A 20,755-nucleotide genomic window follows, 5' to 3' on the forward strand; every position below is an offset into this window, starting at 1 on the left:
GTTTTGAACTTGGAATGTGGAATATCTTACTGTGTTACTGTTTTCTTGCCAAAAATGTTGCAGTGGGTTGTCGGAATATGTAATTGTTTCCCTCGAAATCCAGTTAGGAATGTAATGGATGTTACAATTTTAGAATGGTGGGCATCCGAGGGCAGTAAAGCTGAATTTTTTGTAACAAATCAACCGATAACACTCTGCAGAAAGAGTCAAATTACAGACATGATTGCTTTCCTCGCATGCAGATAAAGCACATTAGCATACAGCAGCACAATATCAGCACCAACAGGTGGCACAATGTGTCCCTTGTTATGCTTACATGACGACCTTATTTTCTATGCTTCTATTTTATCCAGTTTGCAAAGAGAAAATGTTATGAGTTGAATTGAAACAAATGAAAAGCACCGTGCATATTGGAAATCTCTCTGAATAGTTTATTATCTTATTAAAATAACTTTATACAGTTAAAGTCCTTTATATTTTCTGACCAAATCTGCTATAATAGCCTCTGAAATGACAGAGGATTGACCTTAACCTTGGTTTCAGTAATGTACAATTAGAAAATGGGATTTATTGCGTACATTAGTGGCCTGAGGGAGTGGTGCTTGAGTGGCTGACATGCGTCGCCTCCTATTAGCTGCCCAGTGCAGCCACAGTTAAGCGCTTTGTAGTAACTGAGCCGCTCCACTTGAGCACCCACCTGCTGTATACTGATGGTGTTTAAAGTGAGGTTTTACTTTGGTAGTTTTTTCTGGTTTCCCAGCAGGTGCATCATGTCCTCAGCAGCGAAAGTAACATGATCTAGTTTTGGAATTCAGTGTCACCACCCACATTCATGATTATGCTTTTCTTCACTGCTGCCAACACTGATAAGAAAAAAAAAAAAGGTATAATTTCCTCTCGAGGCTTAGCAGGTGGAATACAGAACGATACGATATTACTCAACATTATACTGGTTTTCAGAGCTTCTTTTTTTGGTAGGCCCGTCTGTCTTTGTCTAGAGTTGGTTTGGTGCCTGTTTGTTTTTTGGCTTTTTGTGTTGATGTGATAAGACAGCTGCAAATGGGGATGACATGCAGCAAAGGGCCACAGGTTGGAATCCAACCTGTGCCACTGCAGCAACGACTCAGACTCAGTTTGTGGAGAGCCTCTTTAGGGGTTTGTAACATAAATCAGGGGCTCGTCGGGAAATGTGAAGTTTTTTAAGTTGGTTTTTATGGCTTAGAGGCAGTAGGCCTTTGTTGATCTGGATGGTTATCTGTACTAGTACTGTGTTTTTGGTACCATTGCACATTGCTGTCTGAGGCTGTGTGCAGCAATCTTTTGTCCTGTGGACTTTTTTGGCTCTCTAATTAAAATGTAGCACCAGATTTAACATATTTTTCTATTCTGCACAATTCAGATGTTTTTGTTGTTTCCAGCTAGATTCATGAATCACAGAAAATATTTTTCCCTCTCTTTCATATTGCCCTGACCCAAGCCTTCCGTTTGCTTTAGCTAATGGCTGCAAAACTCTGTTTCATCTGTGATGACTAAGCTGGTCTGAACATGGCAGGTGAACATGGCTGCCTTCGTAATGGGGACCCATGCTGTTCATTCTCAGCCCACAGTTTATTTTCATTCTTGAGCTACAGGAACTTAAAACTTCATTAAAGTCCACCTCCACTTAAAAAAATTGTGCCTTTGGTATTTGTGACTTCAGTTGGATGTTGAACCTTTACTGTGGAAAATGATTCATACGCTAGAAGAGTAGAAAGGTCGATGTTATAAAATGATCAACAGGTTCTTATACCTGAGTCACTGAATAGGTTGTTTGAACATGCAAACTCCACACAGACCGGATTTGAACCTGTGACCCTCTTGCTTGGAGGCGAAAGTGCCATCCGCTTCATGTAGCTCTTGAAAAATCATTCAACATATTATTCCATGTTATAGTTATTCTTGTTTTACCCATTAAGTCGGTCATCAAAGGAGGTTATCAATATAAAAATTCTGGTCCATATTGGTCATATGATATAACATAATCCATCCATCATTTTAATCTGCTCATCTGGGACCGGGTCGCAGGGGGCAGCAGGCTGAGCAAGGTGTCCACCTGTCCCTTTCCACAGCAATGCTCCCCAGCTCCTCCTGGGGGACACCGGGGCATTCTGTGTCCAGATGAGATATAGAGTCCCTCCAGCTTATTCTGGGCCGTCCTCGGGGCCTCGTACCAAGAGGAAATGCCTGGAACACCTCTAGCCCAGGAGGCATCGTATACAAGATGAGATAAAACTTTATTTATCTTGAGGGAAATTGCTGTTTGGCAATGGCAATATAAGTGCAGAGTGCAAAAATAAAGAGTGTATCTGTAAATAAATCACACATTTTTTTATCTGTTCAAACTCTAGCTTGTAGAAGGAATTTTCAACTATCTCATATAAGAAAATGTGCTTACTTTATGCAAACGTGTAGATTTATTATTGGAAACCAGTTAACAACACTAGTTACAGGGCTCTGCACATATTCATAGAACTCGCTTTACATCCTGTAACTAATGTCCATCTAATGTCTAGTGATGTCCATCAGTCTCTGTTGAGTGCAAAAGTTATAATCTATCCCAACTTCTCAGCTACTTGTGCGTCCTTCATGTTTCTCTCGTGGACCCTTCGTCCTCCACGATGTTAACTGTGTGTGTATGTGGATTAAAGTGTACCTTTTCAACTAAATTAATGGGATGAATAAGCTTTTTTTAGGGTCTCCTGCTCTGTTTTTTAATAGTCAGCATTCAGAAATCAAATCCCCTTAAGTAACTGGCAGCTTTACAACAAACCAATAAAATATAAACCCATCTAAGAGCAAATGTTCTTCCTTCAGAAAAATATATTTTAGTTCCCGTAATGCTATTGTGTTACAACTTGCTCCATGAAAAACAAATTTTCCATGATTGCTACAATACAAAAAAACTTGTATCATAATTCAGAATCAATAGCCGTGACGGTGTGTAGGTAATACGGATAAAAGCATGAAAACACAGAGGAAACCATACGGAGTGGAAAGAGAAAGACACGGTTTGAGACAGAGGATGCTTTTATGATCATACCAGCATTTCAACAATTCCATCACTCTGGAAAAAATTAACTTGACATTTCTGGGACAGCACAAATTGAAACATCAACGGTGCACGGCCTCCTGTGAAGCAAAGAACGAGCTACAGCATCGCCGGGGCAATGTCATTTGTTTATACAGAGACTCTCAGCGAGCTAAAGGTCATGTGTTTTTGAATCAACATTATAAAATGGATTCATGGGCCTGAGTGTAGTTATCCCCAGTTTTTCACCTCTGCAGAATACACCAGAGTCAGGTCCTACTGACAATAAAAGCCTGTACAAGTCAGTTATAGGGCAAGCAAAACAAACACCATCAAATTCTATTTATATTTTTGGTTTGTTTGTTTTCTCTGCTACCATGACATCTATATTAATGCGGCAGTATATCTACATCTTTTTTTATTTCTGACATCCTCTCAAGGAGCTCTGTATTGCATACCACATAGGCTTTGCTGCTGTTTATACACTGATTGATATTCATATAGTGTGTGTTGCATTTTGAGGTTAAACACAGCTTTGGATAAGTCTCCTTGCAGTCTCCTTTGTCTGCACATTGGCTTAACCAAGCCAGGATATTCATGAGGAAAACTTGTGGGAACATGACTTGAACAGAGCCATGTAATTGTCATGATCCATGCATCCATATTTATTTGGTTTTCTATTTGGTTTTGTTGGTTGCTTGGTGACAATTCCATTAAACTGGTGACAAGTGTTGGGAAGCATGTGGAGCCAGCTGTTGTTTTTACTCCCAACACCTGAGGCCTCGTTATTCTTTCCCTTTAGCCTTCCGACCTCGACTAATTAGTTGTATTTACATGTCTGTCACATCAACATGTTTGTGTGGCATTGTTTGGAGGCAGTTTTTCTTTTTAAATGCAGAATGTGTCAAGTTTTTTTTTTGTAGACACGCACATATTGCATGCTCTTAAAGCAGCATTTGCAATACAAAAATATATTTATATTAGCCTGGTAAGACCATCTTTTAGCTCATCATGTCGGTGTGCTCTAGTTTATTATTAAAAGGTGCTAAACAATAACAGAAATAAATGTTTCGGACCCACATAATCTCTTTTTTGTGTCATAAATATTAAATTCCTACTTTTGTGGTTTTGCCGGCTTTTTTTTTTTTTTTTTCGGAGGCCGTAGTGGCCTCAATTTTAGGAATATACTGGAGTTACAGGCATCATATTAAACCAGAATATCTAAGGAATATAGGCTTCAAGGATGTCAGGATATGTGTCGGGAAGTTGTCGAAATAGCGCTGCAAAGTTTTAGCTTTTTTTAATGTTTGATGGTGATTTTCAAAGCAGTCATATGACCTCTGACGTCATGCTATTTCAATGAAAATGGGCTCTCTGGGTTCCCACAAGTCTCCTCTTTACATACCTGGCTACTTGAGAAAAAACATAGTTTTTCTCATGTAAAATTTGCTGTTTCAGCCTGCTGTATTTGAATATTTGTGCATGTGGGATCCCTAAACAGGCATAAGTTGTTTAACAGGTGCTAAACAAAGAGAAAAATAAATTATCCAGACCTTCTTAATCTTTGTGTGCCATACATATTGAATCCCTGCAAAGATAATTCAGAAAACCTTGAAGTAACAGTCAAATCACGACCAGCATAAAAAAAGCAGCACAGTTTTAAATGTTCTTTTTTTGCGTTTTGTCCTATTTTCACTATTTTAATCCCAGTATAGTATATTGAGACTGTTATATCTATATGTATACTGTATGTTATACACCATGGATGCATCCAGAGGTTTGTCTATAGGGGATGAAAGTCGGACAAGTTTTGAGATAGTAAATTTAAAAACAGTATACTCTAACAAGTTGAGTGTGTGCAGTGTTTACGCCCCTAAAGGTTGGATAAGCAGGCTTGAGCCAACAAGGTCAGCGGTTCAAATCCATGAAGCAGCTGTAAAAAATCTGTAGAGAGAAAGTGAGTGAGTGAGTAATTTTCACCTCCCCAGTGGTCTCGCTAAGTGCTTTCTGTCAGGGCTTAAGCCGCAAATGTTTTGAGATTAGCCCTGAAATAGCTTTCGGTCAGGCAGTTTAAATAACTTTTACATAATTCTCACCATTTCACCTCTCACTGTCCCTGTCCCTTTATATGAGCACTGCCTGTGGAGGTTTATACTGCGCAAACCTGCAGGTAAAGTTCACATCACAGACCTGGCTATAGGAGCTTTGTAATCCGCTCTGAGTGCGTCAGAGAATGAACCAGGGTTCAAGCGGTTGATATGTCAGTGTGCAGAATGGCTTTGTCACTCATCTTTTGCTGAATCTGAAGCACAATGACCTGCCGAATTTAAATCAGACGTGCAATGTTTGGGTCAGTGGAAGTGAGATAAAGTCAGTTTTCAGCCTGCAGTACCTCGGCACAGAGAGGAAAATCATTCTCACTTATCAGGTATCAAAAATATGATTTAATACTTCCTTTTTTGTTTATTCAACCCAAAAAGGATGATCAAACATTGTTGGATCTTTTTGGGGAATAACTATTTATTGATATAATTTGGTGGACATAAGTGCAGAGCATCAGCAATTTAGGATAACTTGAAATCAAGAAACTCAATTAAATTAGAGTCACATCAACCTAATTACATAGAAGGATTAAAATTGCAAATACAAACATTAAATAGTGCTGATAAACATCTAACTTTAATAGAGGAAGTCTCTGTTTGTCCTTTTATTTTGTAGACGGCCATCTAATCTTGTTGGTTTTGCTGAGAACAAAAGGAAGTGCAGTGTGGAGTGTGAGGTCTTGAGATCTGCAGGACATATTCAGCAGTAGTGCATTATGTTCACGCTGTGTCGTATATTGAGAGGGGAACCCTCTTAACTGCTACACTGCTGATCGGCATGCTGGGTACAGTTTGCTCTCCATTGCTTGCTATGAGCCAAGTCCCACTCCCAACTCATCAGATATTGACCCTTAATCAAGTCTGATACCAACATACAAGGCACCATTTAGGCTCTGTTTGAGAAACACAGGGTTTATATTAGACGCTTCGAGTAACGGATGTCAAAGTTGCATTTGCACAAAGTTCCATTGAACTTGGTTGGTGGACAACAAACCTCTGTGTTTTGTCCAATGTAAAGCCAAGATTCAATGTTGTTATTTTGAGCCAACCAGTATAACTGTGTTCAGTAGATTAGTGCAGAAGTCTTTGTTTCCAAGCCCACCTCTGCTGTTTTATCCAAGCCTTAGTCAAGTGGTTTTATTACGTAAATAAACAGTTTCCTGTGAACACAGAGGTTTATTCTGAAAAGCCACAATTCATGAACCTAGCAGAAAGTGACATGTCATGTCTGTCACATCCCAAACTGATGCAAAAGGGTGACCCTTCAGTTGGTATCACACGCCCAGAGTTCAGAGCAAGCTCTAACGTTTCAAACACCAGAGATGCAACTTTCAGGATCAACGCTGTTTTAACTGTAAATAGTCTGGTCCCAAACACCTCACTGTTTGCAAATGGCCCTTGCACTTTAGCATTGCTACAACTAACAATACACTAACGGCAAGCGGCCTGTTTCAAACAGGTATGTTTTTTTATCAGGCATTGCACAATTTGTAAATGATCTGCACTCAGAATGGGCGGGGCTTAACCTGGATGAGGGTGTAGCTAAAACTCTTTGGAAAATACTTTCAGAATTAAGCTTCATGAGTTAAAAAAAAAAAAAAAGCAAGATAACCCAATGAGATCTTAACTTCATCACATGTCTGGATATGACACATTACTCTTATGTATGATCATGACTCATAATAAGTACATTATATGTACGGGATTCTAATTTCATCTGAGTACTCTTGACAAACCAAGGAAGAAGCAGATCACATGGGCAGATACAGAAATAATTTTCATTTAGGTCTACTCTCTCACAGCTAAATTTTCTTACATATACATTATCAGTGGTGATTCTAATTATGCATGATTTTATTCTTTGTCTGTTGGAAATGCTTATATAAGAGCATCAATTATAAAATTGAAAAGCAGCTTTATTTTTGCTTTTCAAGGTTTGAAAGTATTTCTCTCAATTACAGCATCACATTAACATGTGGATGTGGATGTACATTGCTTTATGAACCCATCCAGTATAATTTGACCTCAATCTCATATGTATTCATTAGTTCACTCAAGCTCGCAAGCATCCTCGGATATGATCTCAAATCTGCACATTAAGCATATGTCAGGGCCGGGTAAAGCATAATTTCAGACTTGACATATCGATTCTTATCTGTTTCCGACATTTTTCTGATTTATTGCATGTCATTTCTGTCAGTAGAAGAGGAACATCCATCAATATTTTGTGCATGCATTTTTCACAACAGAAGAAAGGGCAAGACCAAGATTATTCAGTCATGAAACATTCATATTATGTGCTCATTTTCTTATAAAATTCATAACTGTGTCGAGTAGACGATATCTGCTCAAGAAGTTCATTTTGACAGAAAAACTTTAAGAGCAAATGTCATGTATAATTTGTATAATGGCGTATGCCTTAAAGCTCTTGCATGAGTGATGCCGTGCAATTTAAATGGTGTCATATTTTACATGTGACAAATGTATATGAATATTGAGGTCAGTGTTTGCTTTGGAGGATAAATCAAAGTCAAAGTTAAAGCTCTATAATGGTATTTTTAGACAATACAATCACTCCTTACCGGCACCGGGAGGAAACTTCAAAGACAAGATTAATATTTTTGGTTTATTTTGGTTTATTAAAGCCACAGATATTATGACATAGCCGGCCTGCAGGCACATTCTGTTTGTAACATCCCCAAAAGGACAATCCCGTCACTGAATTATATAACAAATCTTTGTTGTCATCGTCATCATCATCATGGCAGGCCGCCGCTGCCCCAGAGAAAACTTTGAAACCTCTGAAATTTAATCAGACATATTCTGGGTTAGAGCTCCACAAATAGAGCTTTTTTTGCATAGGCTGGAGGAGAGGGCTGTGGGCAAATTGCTTAGGTTAATGACTTTGTGAATTATTCATGTTCAGGTCTAAGTGAAGTGGGGGAGTCTGAGTAATCTGGCCGACAGTGGTAGTCATGGTACATTTTTGCACTCGCAACAAAAAATCTCTGCTACCCAATGTGAAACAGGATGAAAGGTCTTTTTTTAACCTGCAAACTATTGGCCATCTCTTCCTTTTGTTATACACTGCCCCCTTTGGAAGTTTAGACTTTCATTGATTTACAGCATTGAATCAAAGGGACTTTAATATGGCTTTTTGGTGCTTTTGTGGTGATTGACAAAATAATTCTGTTTCCATTCTGTAAGAACATATTCCCTCTTTTAGATGAAATGAATAAAGCATCTCTGGTGCAGCCAGTTGGTTTAAGAGGTCACATAATTGACTAAATGAAGCTCACCTGTGTGCAGTCAAGGGGTCTCATTGTAGTTTAACACACACAGGAATCAGTTTAATAGTTTGTAGTTTCCGCGACACAAACTTCTTTGTTATTGGTTGATGCTGCAACTTTACCGCTCAAAGTTCACCAAAGTTGAATGGATGTGTTGGGAAAATGCAAGTATGATTTCCTGCTGGAACCAAATCTTGTATTCACCTGTCGCACACATAGAATGGAAGTAAAAGTAAAGATTCACCAATGTAACTGTAAATTTGTGAGTGTGTGACCATGCCCTAAATACCCCAAGCTGATTGACGAGAAGGTGATTAAAAAGTTGGCGGTTGAACATTTTATATAGTCTAGTATGTCCATGCCAGATTGACGTATGTTGAAAAGTGTTAAAAACTGGTCATAGTGCCATAGTGACACCAAAAATGTCAATAAAAAGCCAAGAGCACCCTTGTATATTATGTCGGAAAATGTCAAAGGTGTATTTTGCCAAAAATGCTATAGATTATATAGTTAGTTGATCATTGTAATGGTATAGTATGTCCAGAAATAAAAAATAAAAAATTCCAAAAAAGCAATAGAATAGTAAAATAAGTGTACCAGTAACGTAAAATATAAAATAAATAAATAACAAAAACAAAACAAAAACACCGTATATACAGCTATTAGACATCTAGGTATATACAACAATTAGATGTCTATGTATAGACGGCCATGAGATGTACAGGTATAGACATCTAAAGTATCTAAGTTAGACACTTTAGATGTCTATGTTTAGATTTTTAGATATAGATTGCTATTTGACGTCTAGGTTTAGACGTCGAGGTTTAGGTATCTAGGTTTAGACGTCTAGGTATAGATGGCTATTGGATGTCTAGGTTAAAGTCTCGGTTAGAAATCTAGGTATAGACGTCTAGGTTTAGAAGTCTAGGTTTAGAAGTCTAGGTATGGACAGCTATGATGTGGGTAGGTTTAGACAGCAATTAGATGACTAGGTATAGACAGTTATGAGACATTCAGGTATAGATGTCTAGGTTCAGATCTCTCTGTATGGACGCCTATTAGTGATGTTAAGTACCATCCACTTTATTGTCCATTCATAAGAATATATTAAGTCACATAAAGCATTTGAGCCGCTGCTATAAAGCCAGAGTAATATTGTTCATCAGTGCTATTTTGTATTTATCTGACTGAAGTGGCTTTTAATGTCTCATTTTCAGTGGAGTCCCCCTTTTTTACAGTGCCTGATTTGAGTCATCATAGTCAATGTGAACGTAATTAGTTTTGTAGAGGTTTTGGGTTTGTGCTAAATATCATTTGAATAAGCTGCTTGATTCTTTATTGTACCCCTTAATCACACACACACACCACTGATTAAAATTATGTTGCAGTTTGTTCTTTTACTGAATTTCCTCCAAAAATAAAACGAGCAGTGTGGCATGTAAGTTGCATCACCTAATGAATTTTTCCCCCTTTGAACCATTCAAAGATCAAACATATACATCCCTTTATTTATGGATTTACCTCAACAAGAGGCGTTGCATCATTTTTCAGGGGCACCCCCCTCCCTTAACCAACCGCCCACTCCACTCACACACTTGATCACATGCTGTGGCACAAATCACCTTTTCCGAAGAGATTGTCCCCTCCCTTGTGCAGTTTTAACTTCAATGGGGTTAGAAACACAATTACCTCATCTTCCCTTGAAATATAATCTGGGACTGTAAAGAAAAATGGAGAGCGAGAGAGAGAGAGGAGAAGAGCGGGAGAGAGATGGCGGCGGCGGCGGTGGAGGGGAGCATGCCGAAATGAGGGCAGGTGTAAGGGAGATAAGGAACGTTAGCTGTGCTCATAAGATGATGATTCAGAAAAGGAACGGTGGGGAACAGAGTTCAAATGGGCTGAGCTTTCAAACAGCGCCTTAATCATTCCCACCGTGTATAGCCTCTTATGGTTTGCCAAAACCTCTGCAGGAGGAAAGGATGATTCCTGCATATAAAACTGGGAAATAGAGATCAGAATAGAGTTGTATCACTGCAGAAAGACACCATGCAGACACGGCGAGACAACATGTGGAAACATTTAACTGTATGAGGCTTTACAGATGTCACTGTGTATGCTGAAATAATCATTTGACATAAGGCTAAATCAAGCCTGGATAAAAACACGATGTCAGCTATTAGAAAGAATTAATACAACTTGTCTGAAACCCCTGAGGCTCTCCTCCCAAGGCTTTTATATCAAATTAGATAGTATTCAAAACTGCAGAGCTTTTAACGCTTTTACCGGAGGAGATAACCCAAGAAAAGGTTTAGGAATTCTGTCGGTTTCATAACAAATTTAAAAAAGAAACTGACAAGAACAAACTGTATTCACTGTACTGGGTGACTCACGCTGCTAATCAAACCCACATGCACTAAAGTGACAGGTACCCAGGATGGTAGATTAAAGCCAGTTATTTAAATGTGTCTCATGATTGTTTTAACAGCAGTGCACCATGAAGTTTGACTGACTGCTTAAATCCGACTAAACTTTTTTAAACTTTAGCTCTCATTAGAAATCCCCCTTTTTTATTCCGATTTGGCTTATTTTTATTGTCAAATGCTACAAGGACACATAGATCTGTATTGATCAATACTCTAGTATCCTCCATGCAAAGTGAAAATATCCATACATATAAACATCCTTCAGAAAGACCTTCATTTGGAAATTAGACCTTTATAATTTTAGAATAGATCAATTCCCAGATTAGGAGACAAACATATGTAGAAAATAATATTGATTGCAAGCAAAAAAGCAATTACCAGAAAGTGGATGAAGAAGGAGGAAGATTGAGGACTGGAGGTTATACATAATATTTATGTGATGGAAAAGTTAACTTTCTCCGTGAGACTGGAGGAGGACAAATTCAAAAGAATATGGAAAAATTGGGTAGAGTACATAAAACCAATTAGGTCTGACTTTATCTGAGAAGTCCATCATTAGAAGAAAAAGTGGTTCGTAGCTCGTAGAAGTTGAAAAGTTCTGTTTTTCATTATTATTATAATAATTTCTTATTTAATTTATTGTTTTTTGGTGATTATTATTTTTTCTTTCATGAATAGTATTTTTTATTTCTCTAATTTTGCTACGCTGGAACAAATTGTTGTTTAATTGGTCATCATTTTTGCATGACAGTGGATGACTACTATTTCAGTAGCACAATTTTATTGGAGTATATAAAAAGGTAGTTATTTTATATCTGATCCAAGATTAAAGATTGAGGAAAGATGTCAAGTGTAATCTGAAGATGCATTATTTTGTATACCCGATGTATGCAAAATGTTTGTTAAAATGTTCAATAAAAAGAAATAAAAATTAAAAAAAGAATAGATTAATTCCCATTTAAATGTCTGGAAGAAGTCATTAAAATTGTCAAATCCTATTGAAGTTGCTCTTGTTGAGTTGGTATAATTGCAATGATTTGACTGTGTTAACAGCTGACTGAAGCTAACCAAACATACCGGTCTTTTACTGCCTTCAAATTGGCTCAAATCAGTCATTCTTTTTCATGACTAGAATATAAAGTTAGACTTTCCAAATGAAGGCATATCTTAAAGATGCTTTTTGGATATTTTCACTTTGCATTGGGCATATTGAATTGCTGACCGTTGATCATTGAGTCATTATATTGACACAGATCAATGTATTGGTGCAACCCTTCTGACAGCCTTGATAAAAAAAAGACACATTGGACTCAAATGTGATCTTCAAATGAGAGCTAAAGTTTAATTTTCAAATTGAAAAAGTTTAGCTGCAGTTAGTGTTATTCACCATGTTAACAAGTCCATATGTACCGATTTTCCTGTTGCCATACATTGATAATTGTGATGAAATAGTATGTGGAAAAATGTCAAAGAAGCAACAAGATATTGTATGTCCAAAAATAATTTGAAAAAAACACCATAACACCGTTTAGACTTCTATTAGTGGTTTGCCTTTTAAGGCATTTTTTTGGTGCATCCTAATCATGTCGTAAACTTGAGAATAAAACAACAGCACAGGCTCTGTAGTCCGAGCCAAGACAGAAAACTCCTTATGCCTTTCAATTTTCACGTTTTCTTGGAGCTCTGGTGGACATATTTGGAACTTAACAGGCAAAGTTCAGCCGATTTTAGCAGCTACTGTTTCAATCTAACCACTGCTGCTCTTCCCATTAATGTAAAATGCAATACTGGTGTGCCAGAGGGTTTCTCCTGCAACTTTTAACAAGTGGATGAACTTTCTCTGTTCTCTAGGGAGAGCTGCAAGACAGGCATTGGAAGTATTTTGTTAATAATCAACCAGAACTTTGTGAATGTGTTCTTTTGAGAAATGGTGTTTACACAGACGTAGCAGAAACAGGAGAAAAGTTGTACATTAACAACACCTCCGCCTGAAGTGCTGGAAAGTTGGAACCAATTTGACCTACAAGCTGAAAGAAAAAATGCCGAAAGGTGAAAGAAGTCTTTGCACTGTTTATTATCTCTCTCGAAGCATCTTGTATTCCTTCCAAGCTGCAAAACTTTGTTCCTATGTGCCAAGAGTCCGTGTGCACCGTGCATATGCAGAACTGTATACATGTTAAACTGGCAGCCTTGTTTTCACATAACCTAAAGATATAAACCGCAGCTCGACACCTAAGGGTGGCACACTTGAAAACAGCATCCATGTTTACATCTTAAAGAGTACTAAGTGGACTTAAACCAACATATGGATTTTCTTTACAGCTCTCACATGTATCAGACGCTGGTGTTGGCTGAGAGCATAATAAATGAACAGGAGGGACGGGGGATGCTGCAGACTGTGTCCCGCTTGACACACTTGAGAACACGAGATCAAGGCTCGCTCAATTAGGAATCATTTTCCATGGAGCTTTATGCTAATCCAGTGCCATCGCTCCATTACCAGCTAGACTGCTGTACATATTTAATACATGTTGCTCTATAGGAGAGAGATCTTCAAAGCATCTTGGGCGACGTGTTGCAATCCCCCTCCACTAACTTCTACCAGTGGGTCTTCTCGACACTGTTTCAGAATGACTCACACAGCTGGAGCCTAAAAATAGCCCATAAGTCTCCCTCGTTGGCTCACAATCTCTCCCTCTTATCTCTTTACCCCCTCTCCGCTCCTGTTTCTCTATCTCTTCCCCTCTCCTCATTTGTCTCTCCCGCTCTCTGCGTTTTCCACACAAATACCCCAAACTGGTGAATTAGAGTATGAATCATCGTTGTCCTCTGGAAATGTGAAAAAAGGAAGAAAAAAGAAAAAAAAAAACAGGGAGGGGGATGAACAAAAAAAGGAAAAAGATGATTTAGCACAGCTGGGATGTGATGAACTTGGAATATAGGTCATAGCGAGATGATATTATCAAAGCTTAAATCAGACAAAGGGAAATGATATGGCTTTGTTCCATATTTATTGTTAGCAAACCTAACCTACTTTTCCTACCCGCTTGTGCCATGATATGACGCCGGTGTTTTTATTAGAATAAAAAAACAATTAATCCAAATGAAAATGCATTCCATACTGCAGAATAAGCTCTCCTCCAGGCTCTTTTTTTACTCAACGGCCCCGCTTTTCCTCTCCTTCACTTTCACAGATCCTCACTGGGGATCTGCAGAGAACAACCACAGGCTTGTACCGACGGTCACTGAGCTGTTCCACTGGAGCAGTTAGAGCGGTAAGTGCTCCACTCAAAAGCACCTTGACAATAGTTGCTGATGGAGGACAGGGCGTTCCTCGTTGCTTAAGACTTTATGTCAATACATAATATGATGGGTTGGGCTGATATGAGCGTAAATAACATCACACAGCTGTCTCTGAGCAAAACTACAATAGTTTCTGAAACAGGTGATTAAAAAATTCCCATCATTTTTCTTTGGCTGATGGCTTGGCCTCCAGCAGAGGTGTGGACTCTATTAGCTCAGATTAGACTCCACTCCACTTGGACTTTTAACACCAACTGACTCATGACTTCACTCGAGCTTGAGCAATTTTTATTTGAAAATACTTAATACTTCCCCCTAAGCCAAAAGATTAAAAGCATGATATTAAAAAGTGTTCATGAATCAATTCATTTCCCTTACTTCCCTAAAATGGCAAACTAAAGAGCCCTCATCTAAACACGTCACTGTAGCGTCACACCATTATGCAGCACGTCGGATGTAGAAGGAATCAGAAGTAAAAATACACAAGAAAACTTTAATCACAGGAAGAGTTGTAATCTGTTTTGAACATGTTGTGTTGTGCGTTGAGCTGCCAAAACTGAAAAGGTCCAAACTAAGTCTCACTAAATTATTTTATACATTTACATATACATTTCTTATACTTGCCTATCCAAAAGTGGCAAGTTGAGACATATTGAGACAGCATTTCAGCGTAAAATAAAGAGAAAGTCTGTGAGAAAGTCGTCTTTTTTGCCAGCCAGTTGTCTGCGCGGTCACAGGGTTTTTAGTGTCAATGTTTGTATACAAATAATTGGTCTATAAGCTCATTAATTCCCAAGCTGACACTTAATTCCCTGCATCAAATTAGTTTGAACCAATCCAACAGCTTCCAATCAAACTGCAGGAAAGAACCAAGAATTACAAATTAATACAAATTGGGGGAAAAAAATAGATTTTTATAAATTTAATAGCTTTCTCAAGAACCAAACAACTTTACACTTGACGAAGCTGCATCCGCTAGCAATGCTTGATGATACACATCATTTGCTAAGAGCTAGCTATTTGGGACCAGGCTATTTTCTGGAGCTGAAGCATTAATTCTGAAAGTTAGATCAATGATGCTTGAAAGGTTTGTCTACACTCCTCCGGTCTCTTTCTTTATCCCGTCTTGAGTGTATTTATTACATTTTGTATGCCTCCATGCCTTTTAAATTCCTGATTCTGAAAGTGACTGTTTATGTGATTATTTCAGTCATTATCAAGTGTTAAGTGTTTCCTTCTTTTACTTTTTTCATATGCATTTTACTAAATAATAGTAAGTTAATTAAACGTGGCTAATTAGGCATGGTTTCCACTAATAATTCATGCAACATACCAGGGTCAGTTTTTCTTTAGAGTCGGTAGAAATGCCTCCATGACCAGAACACCTGGAGGGATTTTCTACAAATTTGGTGGCACACATTTCCACTCGGATTCCTAGATAACTAATAAGATTGTTCACTAAAATCACAGTGCATTCTATACGTTTTAAAACACTTATTACCAAGAAACAAACTATCAGGATATTTGTAGTAGCAAAACAGCAACAAAAACCATGATACAGATATACCTGCACAGGGGTAATAGAGAGAAAACAGCAGCATGTATGCACAGTGTTAATGTCTGTTTGTTTTAAATTAAACATCAGTTACTCCCTTGTCTCTCATCTGATAATCTTCCACTGTACATCTGCATTAGAGGACCTGTAGGAATTTGTGAATATTTTATAAGTCCCAGTGTTTTACCTTTTTTACATTTTATTCCTTTAATTAGAATATAATGAAGAGTCCAGTTAAGTCACTTCTAATAAGAGTATCTATAAGTTGTTTGTTAATCAGAGAGCCTGCTCAGCTCTGTACTGTACATGTTGTTCCTATAATGCCTGCAGGGGGTTTGATATCTGCCATGTTTCCTGTCATTGAACAACACTTGTGCTGTATAATGTTCTCACCAGCAGCCCTCTCACACTTCCTCGCCAGCTAACTTTCCCTCCTATCAACTCCTGGCGAGGAACATTTGTTCATTAGTAAAACTAACAGCTCCGTCCTAATAGACTTTCATCCGTGTATCCAAGTACTCGGCATTCTCAAAAACAGTATCAAGTGGTGCTTGGCAAGAATACGAGTGGGAATTTCATCCAGTGAACCTTGTTTACTTTAATGGGTTTGATACTAGTGGTGTTAATTTAGAGAGCTATAGCTGCTAATAACAGGCACGGTTCCATATGACTCAAAGCTGGCACCTCAAATTAAACTCACCAGTCATTTCAAGCAGATTGTAGTCACCAGTCACGGTTTAGCCAGCTTTCAGACATTTTAATGACTAGATACAACATCTGATGGTTGTTTTAACGTCTGGTAACGACTCACTCTGCTTATTAAAGATGTGACTGTGACTTCAGCCGAGACACGACAGGCAAAAACATTGTGTTTTCATGCTGGTCAATTTATAGATTTTGGTGTATTTTGCTTACATAACATGTCTTTGTTCAGAATAGTGCAGCGTTTCTCAAACTGTGAGGCGTGAGATGGCTCCTGGGTTGTTGTTTTTTTCTTCAGGTCAGAACATGTAGCAGGCTGAACTAATGTTTTGGCGTCGGAGCACCGTGAACTCATTTTACAACAAACAAAGCCACTGCCATGAGGCCAAGGTTTTGAGAATGGACAAGTTTCTTACTGGGGTGAAAAGAAAAACGTGGCACATTGCATATTTCATATTTTTATCGAGTACACCTCGACAGTGAGTTTACTTGTTTTGTTCGTGTATTGTTTTGTTTTTTTAATATCCACTTGGCCCAGGGTCAATCATAGATTTTTGACAGTCTGTTTCCTGGAAAAAGGATAAAATCTGTTGCTATTAGTGCTATAAAACACTAATAAAAAAACTATAAAACATCATTGGATCATAACATAATTCTAAATGTGACTATGTATGTGATTTTTTCATTCATTTTCTAATGTTAAGTGTTTCTTTCTTTTACTTTTGTCCATATTCATTTTATTAAATAATAGTAAGTTCATTAAATGTGGCTAATTATGCATGGGTTTCACTAATAATTCATGCAGTATACCAGGGTCAGTTTTTCCTCAGAGTCGGAAGAAATGCCTCATGGAGAACCTCATCGGAAATGTAATTAGCCTTACAAGTGTCAGTGACGGAAAGCAAAAAAAAAAAAAAGTGTGCTGGGGAAACCAAATTAGTGGGGCGACCAAAAATAGCAGCTTCTGGGGAACAAAGAATGTAGCATCCAGCAGAAAAGAAAACGATCCGGCGCTGACAGATACCTTGGGAAACATCAGCTATATAGTGACATAGTTTCCTTTGTATGACTCATCTTCCTTCTCCTGCAGTGGTCTGCAACTTTGCAGTTGCCTGCTTTCAACTAGAAGTAGCAAGTGTTTTCTTTTAGTATATCCTGATATTGTTTTTCACCTCATCAGATTTTTTTAAGCTTTTTCCTCAGGCAGAGTTGAATTGCAGCCATGTAAAATGTTTTACTATCTACTTACTTACTATATTTCAGCATCACTGGATTTTCTTTTCTTTCCCGAGCTTGTTAATAGCTCCACCCTTGAGAAATTTCTACCACAGTGTGCATTAGGCTCTCCTTCACTCACAAAATATGATTAGTAGGCAGTCCCAGTCGCTGACTGCGTAATCACAGTAGCTGCTGCCTTAGTAAATCAGACATTAATTTCACACAGATTGCAAGTGCACGTTGCATGAAAGGCACTGCAAAATACCCACTGCACCTCTCATGTATAAAACCTCAGTCCTGAGTGGCGTTATTATTACAGTTTTAAGATGATTTTTTATGGATGTGTGTTTGACTTATGTGAGGTAGCATTTGTGATAATATATAGCAAATGAGTGTGTCTTTGATGAGGTCAGAGAGCTTCGCTTGCTTTGCATCCGTTGTGTAAGGTTGATGTAATGTTTTGCTGATGAGAGCAATAAGATTTCGCTTTGTTTAACGCCTGAAAAGTGTTTCCTTCAAGGTAGGAATAGGAGAGAGTGAGAATGCTCGCTAACTAGCTCCCTTGTTGCTGCAACAGTTGGTGTAGCAATCAATAAAGCATGGACAGCTCTGCTCTGAGAATTATCTGCAGGGCTGGAATACATTTTTGACCAATCAGAGGGCTTGGATGGCAGTACCTGTTGCGTAAATTATCCAAAGGCCCAGAGACGGCCGAGGCCAGCACCATATGCTGGATGGATGTGTGTGGTAGATATGTGTGGGGATTCTCACCGCCAGCACTTCATATCTAAACCTCACTTCCTCGCAGGATACACTGTCTGTTCTTCGGCGAGGTACAGACTCAGAGCCCCTTCCTATCCATTTTTGATTGCCGCTGTGCCTGTCAGTTATCTGATTTAGAGGGAAACCGTCACAGCCATGTTATCCGTCCTGGAGATGGTTTGACTTGACAGACTCGCTCTGAAAGCCTGCAGGAGCAGCTCAGCTCACCGAAGCAGCGTAATCATCAGGGTATGTCAGGTAAAGACGGGGAGCGTTACACTGCCTGATGGCTCCTCAGTGAAATACCACCATATATGTCCTTTAGTGGAATTAACTCATTACATAATCACACTTGTGAAAAGTCATCATAGAAATGGTAATCAGTCTGGCACTTACTGTCAAATAATAGTAAAAAAGTGAGGGTTTTTTTTCAGATAATATCATATTTCTTATTACTAATAAGGATAATATACAGTAAATATATCAGCTTTTTTTATTTTAATATAACAGTAAGTGTTTGGCAACTTCTACCAGATGTTTTGGCAGCAAAATGAGTCAGTTCAGGCAGTTGGTCAACCACTTTGATCGCAAACAACTATCAGAAATTCAAAAACATTTCTGAACCCCGATGGCTCTGGTGATCCCCTGACTTTTCATCTTTTTGTTCTGGACATTGGCAGTCAATGAACAGCAAACCAGGCACTTCATCGCCATTGATTTTTCTTTAATTTACTCAAAATTTCATTCAAATTCCAGGCCTCCAGCTGGCTGCTGTGTCCGCTGACACTGAGGGCACAGATTTCATAAAAGGAATTAATTCATGCTTTGCCAATATTTGAAGTGCCGGCCAACAATGTGCGCAACTGTCACAGCAAGAGCATGTTTTGTTTTCCTTTAACCAGGCGGGAGCAGGTTGATTTTAAATGTCATGGACGTGTTTTAGTGTCTTCTGGGTAAAAGAGGCTTGGGAGAGGATGGGTGAAGCACACACATGCATACAGATACCAGACAGTGGTAGACAACAGTACACTTAAAATCTGTCTATCACCGCCCACCTTTACACACAGTGTTGCTGTGTTACCATTTCTCATTCCCTTTATATCTCTCTGTTCTCTCCTTTTTAAGCTTCTAAGAGCAGGGTGCGGGGAGTCATTTGCTAATTGGTTTTGCAGAGGAAACGTATTCGCTCGCCTCTTTCTCCTCAATACCCCAGGGCTATCTTCCTCTTAGATGATTCCCCTGTCTCTTGCTCCTGCCAACTCAGCCGAGCATTCACCGTGGCTTGTTATTCTTCTACGCAGTGTAAATCTGCGGAGCTGCAGGGGCGAGAAAAAAAACCAAAACACCCTTCCCCCAAACCTGGAATCCATAAAGTGTTTAAGGGAGGAAATCTGTTGCTTTACACTTGTCTTACACAGATAAAATGTGATGTAACTGTTGCCACTTAAAGGCTCATTGAATAAATATCAGGTCACAATCACTCTGGAGGATTTCTGAAAGTTTTTTAGAGCTTCACAACATGAGCAACTTTGCTTTTCTAATTAATTAGTTCAAGAGGTCTTTTAGCACTTATAAGCATGTGGGAGCAAACTCTTAAATCCAATGAATCACCCCCACCCAGAGTTTATATTTGTACATGGCGCTGCATGATCCAATTTCCTGTTGATTAGAAAAAAAGGAGAAATAACTTATTAAGGGTCAGATTTTGCTCTTGAAAACCATTTTTATGGCTCAGATGTAGGGTTCTTTTTTTGGAGATTCATCACCGACTGAAAGTAAAAGGTCATCATTATGGCATTTACCTTATTCTTAATTCACAGTCTTCCCAGCCAGGTACTTTTAGCTGCACACTGTCCCACATTTCTGCAAAAATGCTCCAAATCAGAAGTACTCATAGTATATTCAAGCACACCTGGTATTTTCATTCAGTCAGCATCACAAATTTGCAGCCAAAAACCCCATTTACATCCACTCACTTCATGCATATTGGGCAGATATATGATCTTAAAAAATTGTAAATGCATCCAAGAGCTATTTGAGAAAGCCAGCCTGAAGATGACAGGGTTTTGTATCTGCAACTGGCGTTTTGTACAGGTTTACTTTTTTCATTTTTGCTTGCAACCCCGGTTTTGCAAGTCTGCATTATGACACAGACTTGCAAACTCACATGCACGATTTAAGGAGTTTTGACCACTTTACAACGTGGTCATGTTTGTAAATTGGGTTTTGCAAAGAAAGAGAGCTGGATCTCCAGCTTCTGACTAATCAGTGTCTGTGGAATCATCTCAGTCATGCAGCGACAATGTTGTTTGCATTGTCATAGACACATGCAA

General features: G+C 38.6%; 1 long non-coding RNA gene across 1 annotated transcript in view; it reads left to right on the top strand.

Moving 5' to 3' along the window:
• The window catches only part of LOC131962825 (uncharacterized), a 250,953-nt gene that overhangs the window by 55,879 nt on the left and 174,319 nt on the right, over positions 1-20,755 (top strand). The window contains exon 3 of the long non-coding RNA XR_009389967.1: positions 14,077-14,157. This is a non-coding gene — a long non-coding RNA (uncharacterized LOC131962825). The remainder of the gene's footprint in view (positions 1-14,076; positions 14,158-20,755) is intronic.

This window comes from Centropristis striata, chromosome 24 (genome assembly GCF_030273125.1).
Source record: "Centropristis striata isolate RG_2023a ecotype Rhode Island chromosome 24, C.striata_1.0, whole genome shotgun sequence".
Classification (NCBI taxonomy): Eukaryota; Metazoa; Chordata; class Actinopteri; order Perciformes; family Serranidae; genus Centropristis; species Centropristis striata.